At 36.5% G+C, this 27,374-nt stretch overlaps 2 long non-coding RNA genes across 2 annotated transcripts; one reads left to right on the top strand and one right to left on the bottom strand.

Annotated features, from left to right (window-relative positions):
• The first annotated feature begins 18,637 nt into the window (after positions 1-18,637).
• LOC148201379 (uncharacterized) lies at positions 18,638-24,198 on the top strand. Its single transcript, XR_015784620.1, has 7 exons — positions 18,638-19,569; positions 19,672-19,774; positions 21,415-22,699; positions 23,035-23,275; positions 23,583-23,686; positions 23,784-23,874; positions 23,959-24,198. It is a non-coding gene; the product is annotated as an uncharacterized LOC148201379 (long non-coding RNA).
• A 1,603-nt stretch (positions 24,199-25,801) lies between these two features.
• On the bottom strand, positions 25,802-26,918 carry LOC148201378 (uncharacterized). The gene is made up of 2 exons (XR_015784619.1): positions 26,343-26,918; positions 25,802-26,219 (listed from the first exon to the last, which is right to left on the bottom strand). It is a non-coding gene; the product is annotated as an uncharacterized LOC148201378 (long non-coding RNA).
• Positions 26,919-27,374: the final 456 nt, after the last annotated feature.

Here is a 27,374-nt window from a genome sequence, read left to right as displayed (position 1 = left end):
TGTATGGAAATAATTTATGCACATTTTATAAATGATGTGTTTCAGGTTAGCTCACCCTTACTTTGCTTGTTAGTGCATGTGTATGCGATGATCGTATAATGTGTGATGTTATACAGGAGCAGTTGAAGGATTGTCACGTGATCCTATGCAGATGAAGGAAGAGATGGAAGAACGAATTAGAAGGATTCAATGTTATCTTTCCAGTTACGTCTGAGCTTAAAACTGATGTATAGATTTTAGTTGTTGTTCGGGATGTTATGTATTATTACAACATTTAAGTTTTGAAAATAATTTTTTTTTGAGGGTGAATTTTTGGGATGTTACATTCTCCCTCCTCCATTTTTAGGGTTTCATTTTGTTTTGAACATCTATCTCTAGTGCTTCCCTGTCACCATCGTTTTCCTTTCAACCTCTCTGGACGTTGGGTTTGTCTCTTTGAGTTGGAGATTATGCTTGTCTCGTTCGGTGTCGATTTTATCGAAGTTGTTACCTTTTTTGTGCAATGGGTTCGTCCGGTGACAATGGTTCTTCGAACAAGGTATGAACTTTTTCATGTTTCCGTATTCGTATTTTGGGGTTGTGTTTTTGGTCTTGCATCTGTTCGTCATTTTTTTGATGTTTTTTACTTTTGGGTTGTGACTTACGTTGGTTATTTGTATCAAAAAACAATTGTTTTTTGCAGTTGTTTGTGTATATGTGTTGCAGGTAAATTTGTTACATGGATTGTTTGTTGGTTGTCAATTTAGATGATTTGAAGAAACAAGAAAAATCAACAATCAATAGAAAACACATAAAAGTTATTAATGATGCTTTAGAGGAACAAGATGCTGTAATTGAAGAATTTGAAGAAGAGTTATCTGCATTGCAGGCTAAGCTGCTTGAAGAGAAGAATAAAGATGAAGGTGGTTACACTGTAACCAACATGATTTTTACAATAACTTTGAATGTGAAGTGAAGGAGGAGTTTACAGGTTGTTTATAGGTTTACAAGTGAGGTCCTGCACCATTGACACAGGACAGATGCACTTGTAATCGATTATTGGGACCGTGTAATCGCTTACCAGGAAAAAACTCCCCTTTTGTGCTGAAAGTTGAGAAGAACTACCCAGGCCTGACTTAAGCACTCCCCAGGGTTATTTTGGAGTCCTTTTGACTGTGTTTTGAAGGTTTTTTGGATGGATCATTATTAGAATACTTCAAGTTGGAATACTTCAATATTAAACAAATAAAAAAGGAAAAATAAAGGGTATTGAGTAATGAAAAATTATAACAATATTAACAACCACATAGATTAATAGGAAAACGTAACAACAGTTCAACAAACCATAAGTTTTGAAATTAAAAAGTACACAACAGTATTAGAAAACGTACATAACAGTTCATCATACATTGCTGCACTAAACAACTCATGACCATTAAACTCAGTCAATCTCTTTAGGCTCGACACTAAAACACCAAACATTATTAAACCGAATACTATTAACTAGAAACTGTTTGGACGAACGCTCAAAGATAAAGCCTCCTCGAGACCCAACGCTGCCTATGACGGAAACTATTAGGACGAACGTTTATAGTCTGCGTCGAATACCTAGATCACTTAACCGAACACATAGAGTACAGACCGAACGTCTAGAACCTTGGCCGAATGATCTCGACTTAACCAAACAGTATTAAATCAAAATCTGACCGAACGGTACTAAATCCATTCTGACCGTTCGGTACTAAATCAAATCCTGAGAGTACTAATTTTATCCGAGCGCTAAAATTTCTAATACACTAAAACCGAACGTTCATGATCCAACCTTAAGAATATCAATTTATAACCGAACGTTCAAGATCTAAATTTACGAATATCAATTTAAGACCGAACGCACACTAATACATCAAAACCGAACGTGAATATCAAATTAATACCGAACGCTCATGATTGCAACCTAAGAATACCACGTGAAGACCGAACGCTCAGGATTGCTTCATGAGAATACTAAATTAAGGACGAATGCCTAAAATCACTAATTCACTGGATACTGTTTGGACGAATGTCTAATATATTACTAACTTTACCTAAGGACGAACGCGAACGCTCGTTACCTTAGAACACAAAACCGAACGCTCATGCTATTTTGGCCGACCACTAATTGGTCGAGCAAATTGGACGAACGTCCAATTTTGACTAACCAAAATTGAACGTACGCGCGTTCTGCAGAATTCTACAGAATCGCATCAGATTTTTCCAGAAACCAGAAACCCCATTTTCATCCCCTTCCATTTCTCAGTGCCAAGCCCACTTAAGGAGATGATGATGGAGGTTTCCTGGTGGTGGCTGGAGCACTTCCAGGTGGAGAGACCCACCACCAACTGCTGCTGCCCACTTTTGCTGAACGTAATTTGGGTTCCTTATCACCCCTCCGGTAAGCAACTTTGCAGCTAGCATAATATATTAGGATCCCCTGATTAATTGGGAGGTTACAGTAACTTGGTGTTATTTGATTCTGTATAGTATAAAATATTAACCGAGTGGTTACAAACAACCAACCGGATATTCAGGTAATCTGTTTATATCTTATTCTGTTTATATTTTATTGGGCTTATATCAGCTCAGGATCCATGAGATAAATTATAAATACAAAGCCAGGGCCAAAAGCCAGGTACGTTCCACTTACTCTACATGACTCTCAAATACTCAATAGTGATAACCATTCACTAAATATTCAACCAAGAGCCGAGGCTCTTCAAATCACACGCCTAACTTGGGCGTCGGAGTACCTTTTGCAGGTACATCCCCCTCGTCAAGAAGGAGACCGATCGGTTTGCGCCAACACCAATCGGCCAACAGGAGGAGTTTGGAAGCGAGCGAGCGGCCCAGACGCGTCAGCAGGTTAGTCTCTCGGTCCCTAAAAGTATCTACCGAAACATTTTGGCGCCCACCGTGGGGCCGAGCGTCAAACCCAATGATGACCACGAGGAGCATGGAGGAACAACAAAGCACCAGAAAGATTATTAGAAACCACAAGAAACCAAGACGAGCGTTCGGTCTCGACATCACTATTTCGGATCAACACGAGAAACTTTCGACAAAGTAAAAACTACAGTAGATGAATCATCATCTCTACGTGAGACGTCGTCAACAAGATAAGTATTTTTTGAAATATGAATATTTCATAAAATATCTAATTGATAATAGATATTATAACAACTATTTTTATGTTAAATATATAGTATAATCCATAATATATTATATGATATATGATATATTATATATAATATAGCATATAACTATAAATATAGTTATCTAATTATTATAACCGAAATATTTTCTAGCATGATTAAAATAGTCAAAGAAATTGTTGTGTGAGAGATAAGTATCAATAGCAATATTATAAAATCTCAAGACGGTTTTGATACCTTGTTTATTATCTATGTGATTTATTCGGTGCAATTCATAATATCTGGTAACCGAATCATTTATTATACGGTCATATACCATAATATATATCATCATGAGAATTTCAGCAATGAACATCTTGAAGAAATATATATCAAAATCCACGCCATCAATTATGCAAGTGCATACTAAGATCTAGTCATAAACGGACTTCATGGAATTCAATTAACGAAGGGGAAGTCTCCTATTACAAAGACTGATTGCCAATTTCGTCAGCAAAGTTCATAATTAACGATCAAGTCAGGGACCGAGCGGTAAATCCCTCTCGGGAGAGAGGTAAAGCCCTCTCAAAGACGAACGGTAAATCCCGTTCACTAGGAAACACTCCTAGATCAAAGCAGAGGTAAAACCCTCTCAAAGCCGAACGGTAAAGCCCGTTCCCTAGGAAGCACTCCTAGGTCGAAGACCGAGCGGTAAATCCCCCTTGGGAGAGAGGTAAAGCCCTCTCAAAGACGAACGGTAAATCCCGTTCACTAGGAAACAATCCTAGCTCAAAACAGAGGTAAAACCCTCTCAAAGCCGAACGGTAAAGCCCGTTCCCTAGGAAGCACTCCTAGGTCGAAGACCGAGCGGTAAATCCCCCTCGGGAGAGAGGTAAAGCCCTCTCAAAGACGAACGGTAAATCCCGTTCACTAGGAAACAATCCTAGCTCAAAACAGAGGTAAAACCCTCTCAAAGCCGAACGGTAAAGCCCGTTCCCTAGGAAGCACTCCTAGGTCGAAGACCGAGCGATAAATCCCCCTCGGGAGAGAGGTAAAGCCCTCTCGGTTCATGTTGAAGAACGAGCGGTAAATTCCTCTCGCTTAATGTCTAAGGACGAGCGGTAAAGCCCGCTCGGTTAAAGTCGAAGGCCGAGAGGTAAATCCCTCTCGGTTCATGTTGAAGGACGAGCGGTAAATCCCGCTCGGTTAAAGTCGAAGGCCGAGAGGTAAATCCCTCTCGGTTCATGTTGAAGGACGAGCGATAAATCCCGCTCGGTTAAAGTCGAAGGCCGAGAGGTAAATCCCTCTCGGTTCATGTTGAAGGACGAGCGGTAAATCCCGCTCGGTTAATGTCGAAGGCCGAGAGGTAAATCCCTCTCGGTTCATGTTGAAAGACGAGCGGTAAATCCCGCTCGGTTCATGTTGAAGGTCGAGAGGTAAAACCCTCTCGATTAATGTTGAAGACCGAGAGGTAAATCCCTCTCGATTCATGTTGAAGGACGAGCGGTAAATCCCGCTCGGTTAATGTCGAAGGCCGAGAGGTAAATCCCTCTCGGTTCATGTTGAAAGACGAGCGGTAAATCCCGCTCGGTTAATGTTGAAGGTCGAGAGGTAAAACCCTCTCGATTAATGTTGAAGACCGAGAGGTAAATTCCTCTCGGTTCATGTTGAAGGACGAGCGGTAAATCCCGCTCGGTTAATGTCGAAGGCCGAGAGGTAAATCCCTCTCGGTTCATGTTGAAGGACGAGCGGTAAATCCCGCTCGGTTAATGTTGAAGGTCGAGAGGTAAAACCCTCTCGATTAATGTTGAAGACCGAGAGGTAAATTCCTCTCGGTTCATGTTGAAGGACGAGCGGTAAATCCCGCTCGGTTAAAGTCGAAGGCCGAGAGGTAAATTCCTCTCGGTTCATGTTGAAGGACGAGCGGTAATCCCGCTCGGTTAAAGTCGAAGGCCGAGAGGTAAATCCCTCTCGGTTCATGTTGAAGGACGAGCGGTAAATCCCGCTCGGTTAATATCGAGGGTCGAGAGGTAAAGCCCTCTCGGTTAACGTAGAAGACCGAGAGGTAAATTCCTCTCGGTTCCTATTGAAGGACGAGCGGTAAATCCCGCTCGGTTAATGTTGAAAGTCGAGCGGTAAAACGCTTTCAATTCCGCCAACACAGCCTCCCTCAAACTCATCAGTCCTATAGTTAACCACGGCTAAAGCCAACCGCTTAACTCGGACTTGGGGGGCATAATGTATAGTATAAAATATTAACCGAGTGGTTACAAACAACCAACCGGATATTCAGGTAATCTGTTTATATCTTATTCTGTTTATATTTTATTGGGCTTATATCAGCTCAGGATCCATGAGATAAATTATAAATACAAAGCCAGGGCCAAAAGCCAGGTACGTTCCACTTACTCTACATGACTCTCAAATACTCAATAGTGATAACCATTCACTAAATATTCAACCAAGAGCCGAGGCTCTTCAAATCACACGCCTAACTTGGGCGTCGGAGTACCTTTTGCAGGTACATCCCCCTCGTCAAGAAGGAGACCGATCGGTTTGCGCCAACACCGATCGGCCAACAGGAGGAGTTTGGAAGCGAGCGAGCGGCCCAGACGCGTCAGCAGGTTAGTCTCTCGGTCCCTAAAAGTATCTACCGAAACAGATTCTTTCCGAGTCAGAGTGGGTGAGCGGTGGCTGACTTAGTGCAGATTTGGTAACAGGAAACCTAGGTTAATCTGGTTTGGAGAGGTATGATAAGGGGAGAGAGGTTTTATGGTTCGGGAACGAGAATTCCCTGTTGTTTTACTGCAGAATCGCTAAAGGAAATAGGTGTACTGAGCTTGTGACAAAACCACTCACTAACCAAAGAGGAAGGAACAATGCACCTAAGCGACGAAGGAACAACGGTGCCAGCGGAAAAACGAGAGCTTTGGAGAAATGGCGCACAGAAAGCACTTCAATGGCGTAGAGAGAGAGACGACTTCCTCCAAAGGCACTGGTGGACCCAAGCGACGGAAGAACAACGGTGGACAGAGACACCACTTCAATGACAGAGAGAGTTTCAAAGGAAGGAACTTCAATGACGGAGATAGAGTTTTGAAGGATATTTCGGTGAAGGGGGAGAGAAAGTTTCGAAAAGGGGAGAGAGAGTTTCAAAGGGGGAAAGAGAGTTTCGAAAAAGAGGAAAGAGACTTTTGTAGGGTTTCTGAAAAGCGCCAAAAAGTTTCTGAAAATTATTCCAAAAATGCCCTCTAAAACAAAATGAATCTTTAAACAAAATTTAATAAAAACAACCAATGACAGTGAGACACGTGTTGTTGTCAAATTGTTGTCAAAAATCTGTTGTTGAAAAATTGCATAGTGATGATTTGAAATGGTGGAGATGTCAGAATCATAGAAGAATGGACCGCGATATTCCAACAACCATTTCTTAACACTTTTTTGACAACGCCACGTGTCCTATTTTCATTGGTTTGGTTTAAAAAAAATATTTTATAAAAACCTTCGAAATGGAAGTCCGTAACCCTTCTTTTAACTGAAAATTCGAAAATACCCCTTTCTTTGTTTTATTGGAAACGAAGTTCCCGTCTCGTGAAGGTCCCGTCTCCTGAACGTGTTTCGTGCCTCTTGACTTAGTTTTGTATGTGATTGTTCTGTGTGCGTGGTGTTGTCTCCCTCCATTTTCGTAAAGGTGGTGTTTTTCGTACAAGTTATCGTGCTGAATGGCAAGGTCCGGTGACCATTGTCCGACGACGGAAATGAACAACCTTTAAAGACGTATGTTAGGGTTGGATCCCGAATGCGTTACAAGGGAAGAGCACTTAGGACTCCATACACCGGAACCGTAGTGCTTAGAATAAAAAATGAGTGATATGTGTATTTAGTTGATTAATGGAAAGTAAATGATAATTGTAAATAGATTAAGAAAACAAAGTGTAATGTATCGGATTTATTTGAATGATATAAAATTTGAGTTTTTGTTTGAGTTGGTCTCATTTTATTTTTTGAATACCATTGTTATTATGAGTTGTGGGTTTGTGGATTTTAGAATGTGGTAAAGTTTTGTGTTTGCTAAGTTGCAGGCTTGTTTGTAAGATGTTGGTGTTTGAGTGGTCATTATGGGTAACATGGGTGACTTATGAGAAAACCAGTTCATTTGAATCATAATTTGAGTGGGGGGTGATGTCCTGTGAGGCCAAGGAGTGTTGAGTGACCCCTCATGAGTGGGGGGAGCAACTTGTGCAAGGGATGACTGAGAGTGCTGAAGAAAGGCTGTGGTAATCGTTTACAACTCCCTCGTAAACGATTACACGAGAGAAAATAAGGTTTTGTACAGAAAGTCCAACACAGGTAGTCAGTCAGATTCACAGGGGTGACCATTGTCAAAAAAAGTGACTTTTAGGCACTTTTGCACTTGTCTTAGGCTGGTCCTGGTGTTTCAGTGGTGGGAGAGGGTGGTTGGTGATGTGATTGTGTCCCAAGGAGTGTGGGAGCAACTTGTGCAAGGGATGACTGAGAGTGCTGAAAAAAGGATGTGGTAATCATTTACAAGTGCCCGGTAAACGATTACCCGAGAGAAAATAAGGTTTTGTACAGAAAGTCCAACACAGGTAGTCAGTCAGATTCACAGGGGTGACCATGGTCAAAAAAAGTGACTTTTAGGCACTTTTGCACTTGTCTTAGGCTGGTCCTGGTGTTTCAGTGGTGGGAGAGGGTGGTTGGTGATGTGATTATGCCCCAAGGAGTGTGGAGTGACCCCTCATGAGTGGGGGGAGCAACTTGTGCAAGGGATGACTGAGAGTGCTGAAGAAAGGCTGTGGTAATCGTTTACAACTCCCTCCTAAACCATTACCCGAGAGAAAATAAGGTTTTGTACAAAAAGTCCAACAGAGGTAGTTAGTCAGGTTAACGTGGGCGACCATTGTGAAAACCAGTATGATTGGCATAAATCCCATGGTTTTAACTTGATTTTGTTGTTTAAGTGTGAGTATAGGGTGAGAAGTGATGTTTTGGCACCCCGTGATGGAGGAAAGAAACAATGTTTATGAGATGAGCAACTTGGGTGAGATAACATGCTGTCAACTTTGACCTTTGCTTGCTATTATACTGATAACTTTTCCCACCGACCTCCAAATGATGTGATTCTTTTTTTATTAGAAACTAAACTAAAAAATCTTTCCAATGACTACTAATTTGTAATTTTTGGACATCTGAGTTGGTACAGTTTATTGTTTCAAGTTAGCGTTTCATATATTTTTGCCAACTCTCACCTTTGCTTGTTCTTTTGCTCATATCTTTCTCCACCGAACTCCAAATGAGTTGATTCTTGTTTTGTTGGAATCTAGACTCAAAGACCTTTCAAATTATGCCTTGGAAATCAAGTTTACACCTTCTTTGACACTATAATCGATTACAAGGACACTGTAAACGATTACCCGAGAGAAAATTGGAATTGTACAAAAAGTCCAACACAGGTACTCAGTCAGGTGAACAGGGGTCACCATTGGAAAAAGAAGTGACTTTTAGGCACTTTTGCACTTGTCTTAGGCTGTTCCTTGTGTTTCAGTGGTGGGAAGTGATGTTTTGGCACCCCATGATGGAGGAAAGAAACAATGTTTATGAGGTGAGCAACTTGGGTGAGATAACATGCTGTCAACTTTGACTTTTGCTGGCTATTTTACTGATAACTTTTCCCACCGACCTCCAAATGATGTGATTCTTTTTTTATTAGAAACTAGACTAAAAAATCTTTCCAATGACTACTAATTTTTAATTTTTGGACATCTGAGTTGGTACAGTTTATTGTTTCAAGTTAGCGTTTCATATATTTTTGCCAACTCTCACCTTTGCTTGTTCTTTTGCTCATATCTTTCTCCACCGAACTCCAAATGAGTTGATTCTTGTTTTGTTGGAATCTAGACTCAAAGACCTTTCAAATTATGCCTTGGAAATCAAGTTTACACCTTCTTTGAAACTGTAATCGATTACAAGGACACTGTAAACGATTACCCGAGAGAAAATTGGAATTTGTACAGAAAGTCCAACACAGGTACTCAGTCAGGTGAACAGGGGTCACCATTGGGAAAAGAAGTGACTTTTAGGCACTTTTGCACTTGTCTTAGGCTGTTCCTTGTGTTTCAGTGGTGGGAAGTGATGTTTTGGCACCCCATGATGGAGGAAAAAAACAATGTTTATGAGGTGAGCAACTTGGGTGAGATAACATGCTGTCAACTTTGACCTTTGCTGGCTATTTTACTGATAACTTTTCCCACCGACCTCCAAATGATGTGATTCTTTTTTTATTAGAAACTAGACTCAAAAATCTTTCCAATGACTACTAATTTGTAATTTTTGGACATCTGAGTTGGTACAGTTTATTGTTTCAAGTTAGCGTTTCATATATTTTTGCCAACTCTCACCTTTGCTTGTTCTTTTGCTCATATCTTTCTCCACCGAACTCCAAATGAGTTGATTCTTGTTTTGTTGGAATCTAGACTCAAAGACCTTTCAAATTATGCCTTGGAAATCAAGTTTACACCTTCTTTGACACTGTAATCGATTACAAGGACACTGTAAACGATTACCCGAGAGAAAATTGGAATTTGTACAGAAAGTCCAACACAGGTACTCAGTCAGGTGAACAGGGGTCACCATTGGGAAAAGAAGTGACTTTTAGGCACTTTTGCACTTGTCTTAGGCTGTTCCTTGTGTTTCAGTGGTGGGAAGTGATGTTTTGGCACCCGATGATGGAGGAAAAAAATAATGTTTATGAGGTGAGCAACTTGGGTGAGATAACATGCTGTCAACTTTGACCTTTGCTGGCTATTTTACTGATAACTTTTCCCACCGACCTCCAAATGATGTGATTCTTTTTTTATTAGAAACTAGACTCAAAAATCTTTCCAATGACTACTAATTTGTAATTTTTGGACATCTGAGTTGGTACAGTTTATTGTTTCAAGTTAGCGTTTCATATATTTTTGCCAACTCTCACCTTTGCTTGTTCTTTTGCTCATATCTTTCTCCACCGAACTCCAAATGAGTTGATTCTTGTTTTGTTGGAATCTAGACTCAAAGACCTTTCAAATTATGCCTTGGAAATCAAGTTTACACCTTCTTTGACACTATAATCGATTACAAGGACACTGTAAACGATTACCCGAGAGAAAATTGGAATTTGTACAGAAAGTCCAACACAGGTACTCAGTCAGGTGAACAGGGGTCACCATTGGGAAAAGAAGTGACTTTTAGGCACTTTTGCACTTGTCTTAGGCTGTTCCTTGTGTTTCAGTGGTTGGAAGTGATGTTTTGGCACCCCATGATGGAGGAAAAAAACAATGTTTATGAGGTGAGCAACTTGGGTGAGATAACATGCTGTCAACTTTGACCTTTGCTGGCTATTTTACTGATAACTTTTCCCACCGACCTCCAAATGATGTGATTCTTTTTTATTAGAAACTAGACTCAAAAATCTTTCCAATGACTACTAATTTGTAATTTTTGGACATCTGAGTTGGTACAGTTTATTGTTTCAAGTTAGCGTTTCATGTATTTTTGCCAACTCTGACCTTTGCTTGTTCTTTTGCTCATAACTTTCTCCACCGAACTCCAAATTATTTGATTCTTGTTTTGTTGGAATCTATACTCAAAGACCATTCAAATTATGCCTTAGAAATCAAGTTTACACCTTCTTTGACACTGTAATCGATTACAAGGAAATTGTATACTATTACCATAGTGTTTTTTCTACATATTGGCTCTACACTTGTCCAACTTGGTCCCCTAAGTAAGAATGGCTTCTTCTCCACTTCTTGGTGTCACCTCCCATCACTTTCCACTCTCTACCTCGACTGAAACACCAACACCAAGTAAATACAAGTGGACTTGTGCCTGAAAGTAACAATTTTTGCCAATGATCACCCATGACACCACAGCTGACTACTTCAGTTCAACTTTCTGTACAAAACAGTGATTTCTCTCGTGTAATCGTTTACCAGGCCACTGTAAACGATTACAACAGTGTTTTAGTTTTACAGACAACTGCAATGTCATTAAGTGGTATTGGTTAGTGGTATTGGTGTTTTACTCACAACTGCAATGGTATTAAGTGTATCATAAATTGAACATTACATAATAAATGTCGAGAATTGAGGAACCAGTTTTAAAGTAAACAACTTCATTAAATTAAAGACTTGAAATTTTCATTAAATTAAAGACTTGAAATTATCAAAGTAGGAACTGTGGTACATAGTTCTTTATAATGCAGAAAATAAAGCCTAAATAACCAATTTTAAGTCTGAGGATTGTTTTCAGAAGCACTTTGGAAGTGTTGCAGTTGTTGTTCAATGTTCCCAACGCGCGATTGCAACGCATCAAACCTTGTAGTGATGACCATGTCCATGTTTTCAAATCTTGTTTCAAGGGCAAGATGGAGGACAGAGCGACACACAAGATGGAAGGGTTTCCTTGTGGACGACAGACCGACTACGGTAAAGATTGAACACACAGCCACACAGAATATCCAAGGTTTCAACGCATGTATTGAAGAAGGAGGAATGGAAGTTTCGAAGACGAACGAGAGAGCGAGAGAGCGAGAGAACGAGAGAGCGAGACACTGGAAGGGTTGAACGAACGTTTTTCCCACCCTAAACCGCCAAACCCAATTCTTAAAATTTTAACCTGGAAATCCCAAAATACCCCTCGCCCCGTAACTCTTTCTCTGTTTTAATTTCAAATTACTGAGCCAATGAAGCGCTGACACGTGGCGTTGTCAAAACAGTGTTAAAAATACGTTGTCCAAATAACATTTTTCTAGAAGAATTGATGCACAACATAATTAAATTCCGAGTCTCAGTCAGAGGCTTGGAAGTAATTGAAGGGAACGAAAACGACGCCTTGGAGCCTTCCCTCCCTTCACAAAACGACAACATAGGCATCTTTCGGTCACTGCAGGCGAGAAACGAGAACGCATTGCGATTAGGTTAATGCTTCACGCTTAACAATATTATAATAATATTATTATTATAATAAGAAATAGACAAAACCTAATTGGGTCACGATCAATCAATCTTCAATTTCAATAAATGCTACTATTTGTATTATTTATTTATTTATTTATTTGTATCTGGGTCGGTTTGTGATTGCGAGCATAAAGAAGCATCTGAATGTGCATTGGAAAATGGCTTAACATATTTTGGACTATTGAGTTTAGTATACTTCCCTCTGAGGGGTTTCATTCTATGGTGGCCCTCACTGTTGTCATCAATGTCCTAATCTATTTGGACCTATTATTTCCAAATTCAATACTCTTTTCTATTTCCTAATTCTGTTCATCTAGATTATTAGATAATTTATGTAATTTGTTGGAAGTCTCACTCAAATTAAAAAATAATGTCAATTTAATATATATAAGTGGATGTAAATTTTATTTTATAAACGAGTTTGATAGGAGTTGAGTTAGACTTTGAAGTTCACTCTTTAATATAGTATCAGAATCAAGTTAGAATCTGTACTAGCAAAATTTATATTATTGGACATATTGTTCCACCTGCTATCGCGTTGTTATTAGATCACCATTAAAGTTTAGTTCTACACTCTAGATGTATAAACTTCTGCATAAGAGGATGTGTTAAAAGTCTCACTTCGACTAGAGATAAAACCAATTTATAATATATAAATTGGTACAAATCTCACCTTACAATTCAATTTCATGGGGTTGAATTAGACTTAAAAGTCCTCTTTTTTAAGTTAATTAATGGAAAACTTGTTGAACTAATAATAACAATATCATCTCAAAAAATATTACTTTTCTTATTATATACTTTTTAATAAAACATAAGTTACTATATTATTACTATATAATTAATGCAAATAGACACCAAAACATCACAACAGAAATGAAGTTTGTTTCGGTGTACATTTTCCTGTGTGTCTGGGTTGCTCTTGACTGTCTGGGTTGCTTGCTGGTTGTCTGGGACGCGTGCTTTTCTCCAATCATTGTTGTTCTTCATACTCGCCAAAGGAGGGGGAGGTACCTGCAAAGATACTCCGACGCTCAAGTCAGATGTGAGTTATGGAGCTGAAGCTCTCAACAGAGTAATTGGATATTACTCTGAAATAATATTTAGGGTCTCTAGAGCATAAAGAGAACGTACCTGGACTTTGGTCCTGTCATTGTACTTATAAGCAAAATAAGAATAACCACCTTACCTAAAAATGTGGTTAGTGGCTTTGACAAATATCTAAGATATTTATGTTATTACATAAATATCCTTACTACATAACAAAGTTTAAACTTATTTATTTTTAAAATTTATAAAATTTAAATAAATTTTGTAGTATTTATTTATAATATATGACTTTCATCTCGTAATACATTGCATTGAGTCATTCATATAGATAAAATCATTTATTAAAATTTTAACATCATCTACTTAATTTTTCAACATTCGAGCATTGAGTTGTCATGACTTATCACAATAAAATATAACCGTCATTTCTCCTATTTCATACTTTCATTCATCTTAAAATCATTATAATAGAGTTAATTCATTTTCATCATTTAAGTCACAATAACATTTGGTATTGATTTCGCTGATTGGGAATCTCTTTCAACTCTCAATGTCTAAACTCTATCATTTATATGAATTTGAGAATTTAATATAAAATCAGGATGACTACACTCTTCGAACTCCTACTCAATGTAACTGTTCTACTTAATATTACATTTCTTTATAAAAATCACCACAATATAATTCACACAATCATAATATATATCCTCCTACCGTTCATTCTCATCACGTCATAAAAAAATATTTATAGAAATTTCTCATCATTAACTCAAAGCAATCACAACATTTATCACATATGCATAATTCAATATCATTTATATATTTCACATTCACATCATCACTGATTTTTTGTCATAAAGATCACACATACAAAAATAAATGCATGTACAACAATTCACCATCAAAATATAAAAAAACTAATGACTAAGTCAATCAAGCCAAATTACAGATCATAAAGCATCTCAATATTTAGAATTTATAAAAATAAATAAATTTTCCTTATTACCTTACTTGGCATTGAAATCAATTTTTAGACCATTTTGAAAAAAGGGAAAGAAAGTGCATGGAGTAAAGATGAGGTGCAAGAAGCATAAGGTGATGAACCTCTCTATCTTCACATTCTTCATAACACAAGTTTCTTCCTAATCAATATGGAAAATACAGGGACTTTTTTCTCTCCTCTCCACACTCTTCTTCTTCCAAAAATGAATGACAGCCTTCCTCCAATTATTAACTATATAAATTAAAGTAAGGTTGATGTAACCTCAAAATAATTACGTCGCCTTCATCACCAAGGTTGATGTAACCATAAACCACGCTTATCACCACCAATTATTACCTAAATAAATTAAAGTATGTAAAATATTTTAAAAGGAATTTAATACTTTTTTATAAAAAAATATTAGTTAATATTTTTTTATAGAGAAAGTTATCACAACATTTTTCATTATGTTTCTAAATCTATCAGGTCAATTTATAATTTCTTATAGGTCGTGAGAGACTCACAACCTTTTTCATTTTTCTTTTAATTTTATGATTAATGAATTTAATCATATTAAGATTTTGTCATACTCTTTAACATTTCATTTTTAATAATATAAAATTACTAAAATAAAAGTTACAAAAGATGATAACTACTAATGAAAAATTATAGATTTATGAAGAAGAAGATTATACACATGAAAACAAAACCTACCTATGTTGTTGTTTCACCCTCAACCTCACGTTAAAACAACTTGAAGGACGTCTCCCTAAACTCACATCGCTAATGTGATCGTTGCAAAAGAAAAAGCAAACATTAAGACAAACAAAAACAAGGGTAAGCTAGTGATTCAAAATAAATCATAATATACATTTATATTTCACACATGAATCATATTTATCATAAAACAATCCCCACATCTTAAACATGCCAAGACCTAGACTTTACTATTAGGATTTAGTATGAATGTCGAGCTATGGCGGGTTGTGCACTTGTGGTGGCCTCTACTGCTTTGCAAAATCATTGCCAACGGGTTTCACCCTACCACACTCACAAGGTTAGTTCGTAACACGCCTTAGACCATACTAGAAGCGCCTAACACTAAGACATCCTGCTACTCTCACCACATGTGTCAAACCTCTCTACTTGATAATGAATAACCATTAGAGTGTCAGGATAACCCCCTAAGACTGAGCTTATTGCATTCATACTAATGATACTTGAAACAACCATTAAGAATTCCCCTTATAACTCTTACGCATCTCATTCCATTTAATCACATGCTCTAAACCATACCACACATTCCATATAACACACCAAACATACCTTAAAGTATCAATGTAATTATCCTTCATTAAGAAAATAAGAAAAAAGAACATAAAACTCATCATCATCATATATCATACATAATGATATACATAATCATAGACATAATCTTGCTTCCAATTCATATTATAAATCAATTCATACTACACAATAAGTAATATAAATCAATCATTCAAACAATCACATACATTGAGCATACCTTAAGAAGTATATAAAAGCTTAGTAAAAAAGTTTGATATTTTCGCTTAGCCACCATGACTCGCTCTGGGAATACAAAAATAATGAGTTATGCTCGCTCAGCGACTACACTCGCTCAGCGACTACACTCGCTCAGCGACTACACTCGCTCAACGACTACACTCGGTCAACTATATATAGTTATACTCGCTCAACGGCTACACTCACTCAACGAAACTACATAATTCTACAACACCAAATATGCATAATTTACACCCCTCAACTACACTTATCTAACTTTCACACTTCTACTAACATCTACAACTTCCATTGATATTCTAAACCTAATTAGACCCATCCAAGCATGTATAATTCAACTAAAGTCAAAACTAAACTCATTTTGTAATGAAATTCTAACTTAAACCAATTAAAATTTCAACCTATAGACCATAACTCAAATCTACCACTTTTAGCCCATAATTTAGCCATTTAGGGGTCTGACCAAGTCTCAAATGACCTAATAGAAAACCCCAAATACTCCACTTGACCTCAATTCACTTATTTTAAAAACTCACTGCTCAAAATCTCTAAAATTGACAAAAACAACTAGAACACAACCTGTTTGCAGATTTACTAACTCAACATCAGATTTTTACTCAACTAAAAGTCTAACAAGTTTCAAATGACCAAAATAACATGTCCTAACCACCAATTCTCACCTTAGACCAATAATTCTAAAATTCACCTATCAAACCTTCAGTTTTACTACAAAAAACGACTTATAACTTAGTCCAAAACACTTCTTCTTAACTTCTTAACCAAATTGATACCATCAAGCATTTCAACATAAGCATTCATGAAATTAATCAATTCCAAACGAAAATAGCAAGGTACACTACATCATTCAACCAATTTGCATAATTTCAAACACTCGAGACTTAATAACAATCATCTTTAACACAATCAACAACATACATTAGTTATACACACCATTAAATAACAACTCATACATCATAATTTAACTAAGATAAAACATTAGCTTCTCTTACCTTTTACCTAAGCTACTAAACTCTAAGAATGTTGAAACTCTTGTTTTCTAACTCGAAGAACTCTAGAAATGCCTATAAATCACCAATCATGGTCAAAGTGAGTCCTTAGGATCACAGATCAACAAAGAACCAAGAATAGAGTATAAATTACACATGCGAAGGGGTTCCTAAGCATGATCATAAACAAAGAACAAAAGGAAAAAGAGGTAGAAACATACTTGCTCTAAACCAATAACTGATTGGTTAGAAATGAAGATCACTCAGCTATGATCTCATATAATTTTTCTGATCATCAAATAGATGACCGATAAGTGAGATTTCTTAGAGAGAAGGGAGAGAAAACTAAGAGGAAATAGTTTTAGAGAGATGATTTGTATTTTGAGTAATGAGACGAGTTTAAGAAATTTTATTTAGATTAGTAAATTATTTTATTTTTGAAATACTCGGTTTCATTATTTTAAAACACCTATCAACTTTAATATTTTATTTTTTATGTTGTTGCATATTTCATATTTAAAATATATTTCATATATAAAAGAATTTTTCTTCTTGGTGTGCATATTTTTTTTAAATAAATGTATTTTTTATATTAAAATAATTATTTTATTATTTTTACTTTTTAAGTAATTTTTTCTTTGAATTTAATACTTTTTCAATTTGTCTATTTTTTAAACTTAACTATTTTTTAATTACAAAATTATCCACAAAACAAATAAAAATTATTTATAATAAAATTAAAAAAATATATTTTAATTTTATAATTATAATAATAACAATAATAATAATATTATTTGTTTTTATTATAAAAAATATAAATACATACTAGTACTATTAAGTTAAATAATTACAAAATCAATATAAATGATGAAATAAATTATGTGTACACTTTTTTATTAATAGATTATTATATAATTTATTGTTGGATATAATTGGACAAAAAGTTATTAATCAGATGTCATAATTTATTCTCATTTTAGTCATCTCACTTCCATCATGGAAATCAATCAATCTAGTCGACAATAAGTTTCTTTTCAAAATTTATTTTATATATCAAATGTTGACTAAGCATTCCCCGTTAATTCAAAACGTTAAAATCTATATTATTACATAAAAAGATTTCTTTTTATGTATTTTATTTCTAATTTTATCTTTTAAGTATATCTTTTAAATTATAATATTTTTTTATCAATTTTAATTTTAAAATAATTTATTTTTTAAATATGATCATTCCTCAATTTGAATAATTAAAGTAACTATTTATAATAAAAAATAAAACTATTTACAATAAAATTATAAACAAATATTTAAATTTTTATAATTATAATAATAATAACTTTATTATTTTCTGTTATCATAAAAAAAGTAACATACATCTGTTTATATTTTCACTTGTAGATAATAATAGTATTACATCTCGACAATTAGTGCAGAATACTTATGATTATTAATTAAGTTTAATCATTTTCAATATTCCTATTTTTTTAGAATAGTCTCAAACAGGTCCTTATATTTTAAAGTCTCTCGGTTAAGTCTTTAATTGTTAAAATTTGAATCAAATTAAACCTTGCGGTTAAATTAGGTAGACGACGTCAAAAAAATTGATTCGTGGCTTAGTGACTTGACTAAGTGTTATTGATGTGACACATATTGGTTATCTGAATTGACTTTTTTTTTATTTATTCATTTAAAAAAATAACTTTAATCAAAACGTAACGTTTTGTCTACGAAAAATGATTATAGCTAGGTTTTTTTTATAGGAAAATGATACTTGAACAACCTCTTTTGACAACATTTAGACACGGGACAGGTGTCTAAATGGGATTGGTCCACGTGGAAAATCAAAATAAAAAGGAAATCTGACGTGGAAAGGGGGTGTGCAGGGTTTTCATGATCTGCGTTTCAAATTTGAAATTGATTTTGGAAGAATTGTTGAGAGAGAAGCGCGAAGGTTGAGAGGGAGACTGTGACCTAGAGAGAGAGGCCGAGAGAGTTGGAGAAAGGGAGTTCGAGAGAGAGAGTGGTCCGACGGAGTGCTTGCCGGAGTGCCCGCCGGACAACGTTGAAGGGTACCGATTCACGGTCGCCGGTACCGATTCACGACCGTTATCGATTCACGGCCGCCGCAGCTCCGACGTTGGCCAACGAAGCGAAGACGGAATCGTGTTCCGTCCGGCCCAGCGAAGTAGGGGCGCGTTCAAGGTCTCGCTTCGTCCCACCTCCTTCCGTCCCTGTGCCGGAGTGCCGCCGGAGCATCGCCGGAGAATCGCCGGAGTATGGACTGTTCGGTGGACAAAAAAGAGGGGTTTTCCGGGTTGTTAGTCCAACCCACACAATTTTTCTTCGTCTGTGTTCAAACCGGCACACCTTGTGTGAGACCCTAAATAATTAAACTCTGAAATACATGTCCAATCAGAATTTAATTCCCTCTTATCCACTCTGCCGTGCCTTGAAAGACACGCCCATCATTTCTCTGAAACATTAAAAACACACTTTGCACCACATGCACACACGCCACCTGTCACGGAAGAAGCTTCCAGTTTAGAGTTTGGTGTACAGGTGTCGGCTTGGGAGACGTTCGTTCAAATGAACGTGAGTTTCCCAAAACTGGATTTTGGAAACTCTCTCTCTCTCTCACCTGCACCACTCATCTTCTTCCTCAGAACTTAACCTTTCATTTTCTCCAACTTCTCTCTAGAAACCTTCAACTTCTCTCTACTGTTACTCATCCATTTCTTCTCCGTTCAACATTCAGAACCGTAGGAACGTTCCCTACGCCGTGAACTTCATTTTGGTCCGAACAACTCCAAGTTCTGTAAACGGTAAGTTTTCCAACCCATACGCTCGTTTCTGGAATTCCTGCGAACCCAGATTCAGTTGCATGCAAGGGTATAAGTTGATATCTTCTACGTTTCTTTGGTTAGATTTAGTTGAAGAAACTTAAGTGAAAGTGTCTAGTGAAACTGAGGGTAGAACGCTGTAAGAGACAAACCCAACTTTTGCATTAGGGCGAACACTGCTATCCAGGTAAGGGAAGCTTATATGTTTAATTTATACTTGCATGTTGTATGATCTGATTTGGATGTATAAAACGTATGCTGATTGAGCTGTCATGAACGAGCACTGCTTGTATGGATTGTATATGTTTTCTGTGGGTTGAAATGCATGTTGATTTGGATACGTATGAACGGTGTATGACTATGGTATGGTTGGATTTATTAAAATGATGAAATCTGTATGGTGATATTGAATGTGAATTAATTTGGAAATGAAAGTTATAAAGTTCATAAATTTGAGAATCATATGAAGTATAAAGTATAAGTTAAAATGTGGAAATCTGGAAATTTGTTAAGGTAGAGAAATCTGAAACTTAAATCATTACCTTTGATAAATGACGCTCGTCACCGTACGGTCTTAGACCGTTCGATTTTCCTTAAAATAACTTAGAATGGAATTCTTTCATTTGGAAAGAACTCTGCTCGAGAACGAGCGTCCCCATTTGAATGCCTGAGCGTTCGGTTCAGCTCAGCTGTATATAAATACTTTAAACTTTAAAATATGTAACGTTCGGTCTTATACCGAACGTTCGTTCTATATAGCGCTCGGTCTTATACCGAAGCGTTCGTTCTATATAGTGCTCGGTTTTATACCAAGCGTTCGTCATGATTGGTGCTCGGTCATCTACCGAGCGTTCGCATTAATGAAGTGTTCGGTCTTAAACCGAACGTTCGTCCTTATCTTTGATTCCTTAATGAACGTAAATAGCATTCATCCAAATAATTAGTAAATGTATATTGTCGCGTTCGGTCATTGACTAACAGTCGACCCCTCTTAAATAAAAGGTTCCCAACGTAGTTAAATATTCCTTTGATGTACCTTCGTCCCAGTTGAGTCAACCTAAACTCTTGATACTTAAAATATTCTGAAAAATGGTCTTATTATTCTGGAGTCTTCCGGATTGATTATGGGTTCTTCTAACTCTGGTTTTTAACGTTCGTCCTCTTCCTTCAGAAAGTTGAACGTTCGTCTTTTTAAGAGAGTGGAACATAGAATGAAAGTGTTATAAATATGAAATGTTAAGATGTTTGAACACTATGTTAATTGATTATACGATATTGGATTTGAACGAGCGTTCCAGGGAGGAACGACTCATATACATTGATTATTGGATTGGTAAAGTATGATTGTGGACAAGTTAAGCCAGGCTGTCCATCCTGATATTCAGTGATTACTCTTCTCACGTAGAGAGGGTAAGTCATGCGTGTGAATGGCAGGAGGTCCTTAGTCCATAAGTTAACATGGGCGACGTAAGAACGGATTAACCTCGAGTGGCAGCTGTTGAGTGTATCCCAGTTACTACACCACTCGGGTGCAGGGACGCTTGTAACTACACAGATCATACAGTCCGGACGGTCGTCTTATATATATATATATATATATATATATATATATATATATATATATATATATATATATATATATATATATAATGTTACATGATTGTTATATGTTAAAACTACGTGCTTGTGTGGAATGATATGTTTATTGTATGTGATGATGTATAACTTAAATTATATAAGCTTACCCTTTCGTTTTTCCTTGTGTTGTCCATGGTATGTGTACGTCCGTCTTGTCTTGCAATGATCATCCGTTGTGGATGTGAGCAGAGGGCGAGGCTACTTTAGAAGAGGTGATCCAAGAAGAAAATTTAGTTGAAGTGGAAGTGAAAGCGGAGCAGTAGGACGTCCGTCTTTTCCGTATAGTTTAGGACATCCGTTTTTGGTTCATACGTTCGGTTATTTTATTTTGTAAAACCGTTCGTTATTAGCTTTCACTGATTTCGTTTTTGTCTATTGTAATTCTGCACCTTAAGCCGTTCGGCTTTTGAACTCTGATTATATAAAAACTGAATTGATTTACTGTTAATGGTAATTAATTCTGATTTATGGTAATTATTGTATTTTGGGATGTTACACCTTGTGTTCACTCAAGGTTCGTTTTTTTTATTCGAGTGGATTGAAGCTTTAATATAATATATGCATGATGTTGTTTGTAAGCTGTAAAAATATGACTTGTTGGATGGCGGTGGAATGTTGTTTATGTATGATGGAGGTGGTTTGTTAATAGTATTTGTTGGATAAATTAAATGTGTGGTGATTGATACTATGGACATGAGAACATAAACATTCTTCCTTTGACGATACTGAAAATGTGTCTCCAAAGTGGGAAAATTTATGGAATAGACTTTTGTAAGTTTTCTTTAAATTAAAAGATTGATAGACAGTCTTGGTTGCGTCTATTATTTCATGAGGGGTTAACTTTAGTTGGAGGGAGATTTGTCTTATTTTAGATGCAGTGTTAGTAGTAACAATTTATCTTACGTAAATAGAAGGTACAAGTGAAATGTCTTGATCAACTGCAGTACTTATCAATTACTATGGGTACACATTAATAGAGTTTGGAACTACTGGATTTTGATGGTATACATTGGAAATAAGGAAAAAATTGTTTGATGTCACCACTGTTATTATATTTAAAAGCTAATAAAAGATTTAAAGGTGTTATGTAGTAAGGATATTTATGTAATAACATAAATATCTTAGATATTTTAGACAGTTAAAATATTGGTCAAAGCCACTAACCACATTTTTAGGTAAGGTGGTTATTCTTAGTTTACTTATAAATACAGTGACAGGACCAAAGTCCAGGTACGTTCTCTTTATGATCTAGAGATCCTGAATAATATTTCAGAGCAGTATCCAATTACTCTCTTCTGAGCTTCAGCTCCATAATTCACATCTGACTTGAGCGTCGGAGTATCTTTGCAGGTACCTCCCCCTCCTTTGACGAGTATGAAGGACAACAATTGAAGAAATGCAAGCATCCCAGACAGCAGAACACGCGTCCCAGACAGCCAGGAGCAACGCAGGAAAATGTACACCGAAACAAAAGGTTAACGAAAGGTCCCTCACGGAAAATGATTTATTTAAAATAAATAAATTAAGCTTATGGTGGTAAGACCTTTAATGTATGTATCACTTTAAGTAGTGCTATATGTATAAGTGTCTGATCGAAAAGTAATTGTTAAGAAGTAAAACAGGGTCTTTATTTAATATTATAAGGATAAGAGTATTCAAGTGTTCTTAACTAAATGATGATATCATGTTTAAATTTTAGATGAATGATATTAATTTTAATGCTTTAATTATTGTATTTTGATATGGTATATGCTTTGTGTATAGGTGGTAAACGTTAACTCACCCATACTTTTCTGTTTGCTTATCTAGAGATGGAATCAAAACCCCTCATACTCACACCATGGAGCTTAGGCCTTATATTGAGGAACCCATTTCAAATGATGCAGCATCTTTAAACTTTATGTCTCTTGATCTTCGACCAAGAGTCATACATGATTTTACTGTCTAATAGAGATGCAGTCAATGAATGTTGGAAAACATTAGAGTATCACTATGCTACTGCTGATCGAAAAGCTGCTTCATTGCATTTATTGGATCCCTGGTCCATGAGGTAACCTACAAGTTTATCTTCGATGCACAATTTCAATATTTCTCAATTTTAATGCCTTATTTCTTAACCAATATTATATTTTGATATCATGGTATCAGTTTAAACTCTGAATATGGTAATTGTTTATTGTTAGAGAGAATGATCTATTTGTTGCTTTTAACTATCTTAGAGAGAGAGAGAAAAATTATTGTAAGGTGTTCTAAATCTCATTGACACTGTAATTGTAAGTCTTGGAATTGATGTGTACTTTGTATTTATAAATTGATTTAGTAGTTTGGAAAGTAAAGTTGATTTTGGCTTTTTGCAGGCCCATAATCTTGAATTGTTTTTTGGACATTTGTTTAATCGTTACAAAGACAACAAACCGTTCTTGTAGGTTCAACACGTGCATACTTCAATCCAACCGAACTCGTAAGTTTTTAATCTTGTTTTTTTTTTAATTATAATATTTGTTTGTTTCATATAAGTAGCATTTCATTATTTGTATTTTGGACTTTTTTTGATGTAGATATGATTGTGGAGTTATTTTTTTGAAATTTATGGAGTTGTGGGATGTTGTTCAGAAATATGAAGGCAAAACAATATCCAATTACACTAGTGTAAGTTATCAACATTTTCATGGTGTGTCCCTTTGATTGAACATTGGCATTATATTGATATTGTGTGCATTTTTTTCTTTGTAGGAGGAACTAGAAGAGGTTAGGGAGAAGTATGTGTGTGATTGGATTTTGGATGTTGACATTGTGTGGAGGAATGAAGTGTTGCAACATTTAGGGTTGTTACAAAATGGATAGTACGAATGTCATTTATGGATTTCTTATCACTATTTGAAATTGTGATGATTAGGTTTGAATGTACATATTTTTTGTTACAAATCATCAAAGAAATGTTCAATAAATGACATAATCAATGGTTGAAGATCATTTGCATGTCCAATAAGTGTTAAAAAAAATTCATTAAAAAATCAATGTCATTTTGAAAGTTGAACTATCTCTGCAAAAACTTTGCCTGAATTCCCCACTTATTTGGTCTTTGCTACCAATGTTGTTTCTGTACAACGATTTTTACAAAGAATGATTCCTTCGACATTGTCAACACTCAATTTCGTCCGGGTTGATTAATAAATTTACTTTCATCATAAAGAAAAAATAAAATAAAAAAAAATAAAAAAAAAATAAAAAAAAATAAAAAAATTAATAAAAAAAAGAAGGAAGAAAGGACGTTCGGCTTTTGACTGTTGCTGTGACCGTTCGTCCTCAACTGTGAGCCGTTAGGACGTTCGGCAATTCTCGGCTTCTACCGCTCGTCCTGACCTATCATCCTCACCAACCGATCGTCCGCTGTTGTGCATCCTTATTCTCCAAACCTTTAGGACGGTCGGCATTTCTAAGCCTCAACCGTTCGGCCGCTGGTCCTCAACGATCGTCCAATCATTATTGACATTCGGTTTCTCCCGCTAGGTGCAACCGTTCGTTCTTCTTGACCAATATCAATGACGTTCGGCAATCATTAGACTCAAGCGTTCCTGCACTCGATCACCCGACTTCGCCGTTCGGTCATCCTTGGCCCATGTGCTTAAGCGTTCTACCGTTCAGCCTTGCAGCGTTTGGTTTTGAGCGATCGGTCCAGTATAGCGTTCGGCAGATTGTGTGTTGAGGCGCTCATCAAAACAGAGTCAATCTCGAGCGTTCGGTCTGTGTGATAGTGATTTTTGACCGTTCGGTTTTGGCGTTTGGGGGACTGTTAGCGTTCGACCTGGACCAGTTTGTTTTACATTGTGAACGTTCGGTATGAGCGTTCGTTCATCTTCGAGAACGGTCGTTCGTGTGGCACTCCCGTATTTGACCGAGCGTCCAAAAAGTAGTGGTGGCTTTTAAAATCGGTCCGAGCTTTCCTGCCACTGTCCGCCATTAGCCATCTGAAGAGCCACTCATAGTATGGGTTTCTGGCAGCGTTTTCAAAAAAAAAAGGGGGAAAGAAGAGAATCAAGTTGCTGGACTTCACCTGAGTCTGCCTCCCATTCACCTGGCTCCCACTCACGTTCAACACCCTGCCTCCCACTCACCTCTGCTTCCCACTCACCTTCGACACCCTGGCTCCCCAATAATAAAATGTGAATGCATAATGGATACCAGGAAAACATCATGGTATATCTATAGTTGAAAATTTCTGCTACAAAAATGATTCTAAGACCTCATTTATTAGATTAATTTTTGCTGCAACAGGACTATAATACGAGTGTTGATCCATGAAACAAAGAATTCAAAGAGTGCCTGACAATCATTAATCAACTAGCACTGGCTCAGTTTTTTTCAGCCTATTTTGAAGCACTTTGAACAACTTGTTAAATGGTAGGTGTAGTTTTCAAAACTCTGATCAATAATATGATATTCAGAGAGCAATAATTCAAATCATCAATAACAAAAGAATTTTTTATGGAAATATAAGAAATTGAGCACACAATATTGGTAGAGTTCCTTACAAAAAGTTCACAATAAAACTACTTACTAAGCATGAGGGCCAACGTCAATACAAAACATTAATAAATTCGATAGGACTTGAGTTCCAAACTTGATTTATTGGTACAATTCAGAGAAAAATTAAATAAATTAAATAATAAGCCAAGTGAACAAACAAAGCCAATATCCTGGGATCAGTGACTGACTAATAAATTTAAACAAGTTAACAACAACATGGTAACACTGACTGCCTCATGGTTGTTTTGAGGATGAAGAAGCAATATCCTTTTGCCTTTTTTTGAAGCGGGAGTATTGCCGAATCTTTCGCAGCAGAAACAGAACGAGTGCAACAAGAGAGACAACACCACATGAAAGATATAGGCCCCAAAAGCTAATCAAGTGAAGCTGATAAGGCTTGGAGTTGCTTGTCCTTTCTTCAGGACAACCCATTTTACAGAACCACCTCTCCTGTATCCTATGACGACCTTGAGAAAGAAAAAGAAAACAGAAACTATTAGACTTTGGAGTAAGTTGTTTCATTACGATTTTTCTTAAACAGGGTTAAGAGGCTGAACTTGAAAAACAACAAAATAACATGGATTTTCAACCCCTCTTTTTCGTCCACCGAACAGTCCACACTCCGGCGATGCTCCGACGGCACTCCGGCACAGGGACAGAAGGAGTTGGGACGAAGCGAGACCTTGAACGCGCCCCTACTTCGCTGGGCCGGACGAAACACGATTCCGTCTTCGCTTCGTTGGCCAACGTCGGAGCTGCGGCGGCCGTGAATCGGTAACGGCCGTGAACCGATATCGGCGACCGTGAATCGATACCCTTCAACGTTGTCCAGCGGGCACTCCGGCAAGCACTCCGTCGGACCACTCTCTCTCTCGAACTCCCTTTCTCCAACTCTCTCGGCCTCTCTCTCTAGGTCACAGTCTCCCTCTCAACCTTCGCGCTTCTCTCTCAACAATTCTTCCAAAATCAATTTCAAATTTGAAACGCAGATCATGAAAACCCTGCACACCCCCTTTCCACGTCAGATTTCATTTTCATTTTGATTTTCCACGTGGACCAATCCCATTTAGACACCTGTCCCGTGTCTAAATGTTGTCAAAAAGGTTGTTCAAGTATCATTTTCCTTGTATTTATTATTATATCATATGCTTCATCACAACTATTGATTTCACCAACCTTTTAGATAACATAAGCTTCAGCATCATTTTATGAAACTTATAGACATATTTTCTTCTATTTTTTGGTATTTTTTTTATCAATATTAATATTTTTAAAAAGATTTTAATAAGTTTCAAAACATTAAAGTCAGTATATATATTAATGCATTTTAAAAATATAACTAAAAATAACATAAAAAATACAATAGAGAATCTAAATTTTTTATAAATACAGAGCCTACAGATCAATACAAAATCATTTTATTCTTCTAATTACTCATCCAGAGGTTAACAATTCTAAATACGCTCTTTCAGTATTGAAAATTTTATGAGATGATTTTTTTTTTTAAAGTATTACAATGATAGCTTTAAAAAATATATATAAATTAATAAGTTTTGTTTAGCAAAATTAATCGAAAAATTAACGTTTGGAAATATAAATTTATGTCTTATTATTTTATTATT

This window comes from Vigna umbellata, chromosome 3, assembly GCF_029865625.1.
Source record: "Vigna umbellata cultivar VRB3 chromosome 3, Vumbellata_1.0, whole genome shotgun sequence".
Classification (NCBI taxonomy): Eukaryota; Viridiplantae; Streptophyta; class Magnoliopsida; order Fabales; family Fabaceae; genus Vigna; species Vigna umbellata.
This window is presented reverse-complemented; position numbering and strand designations above follow the sequence as displayed.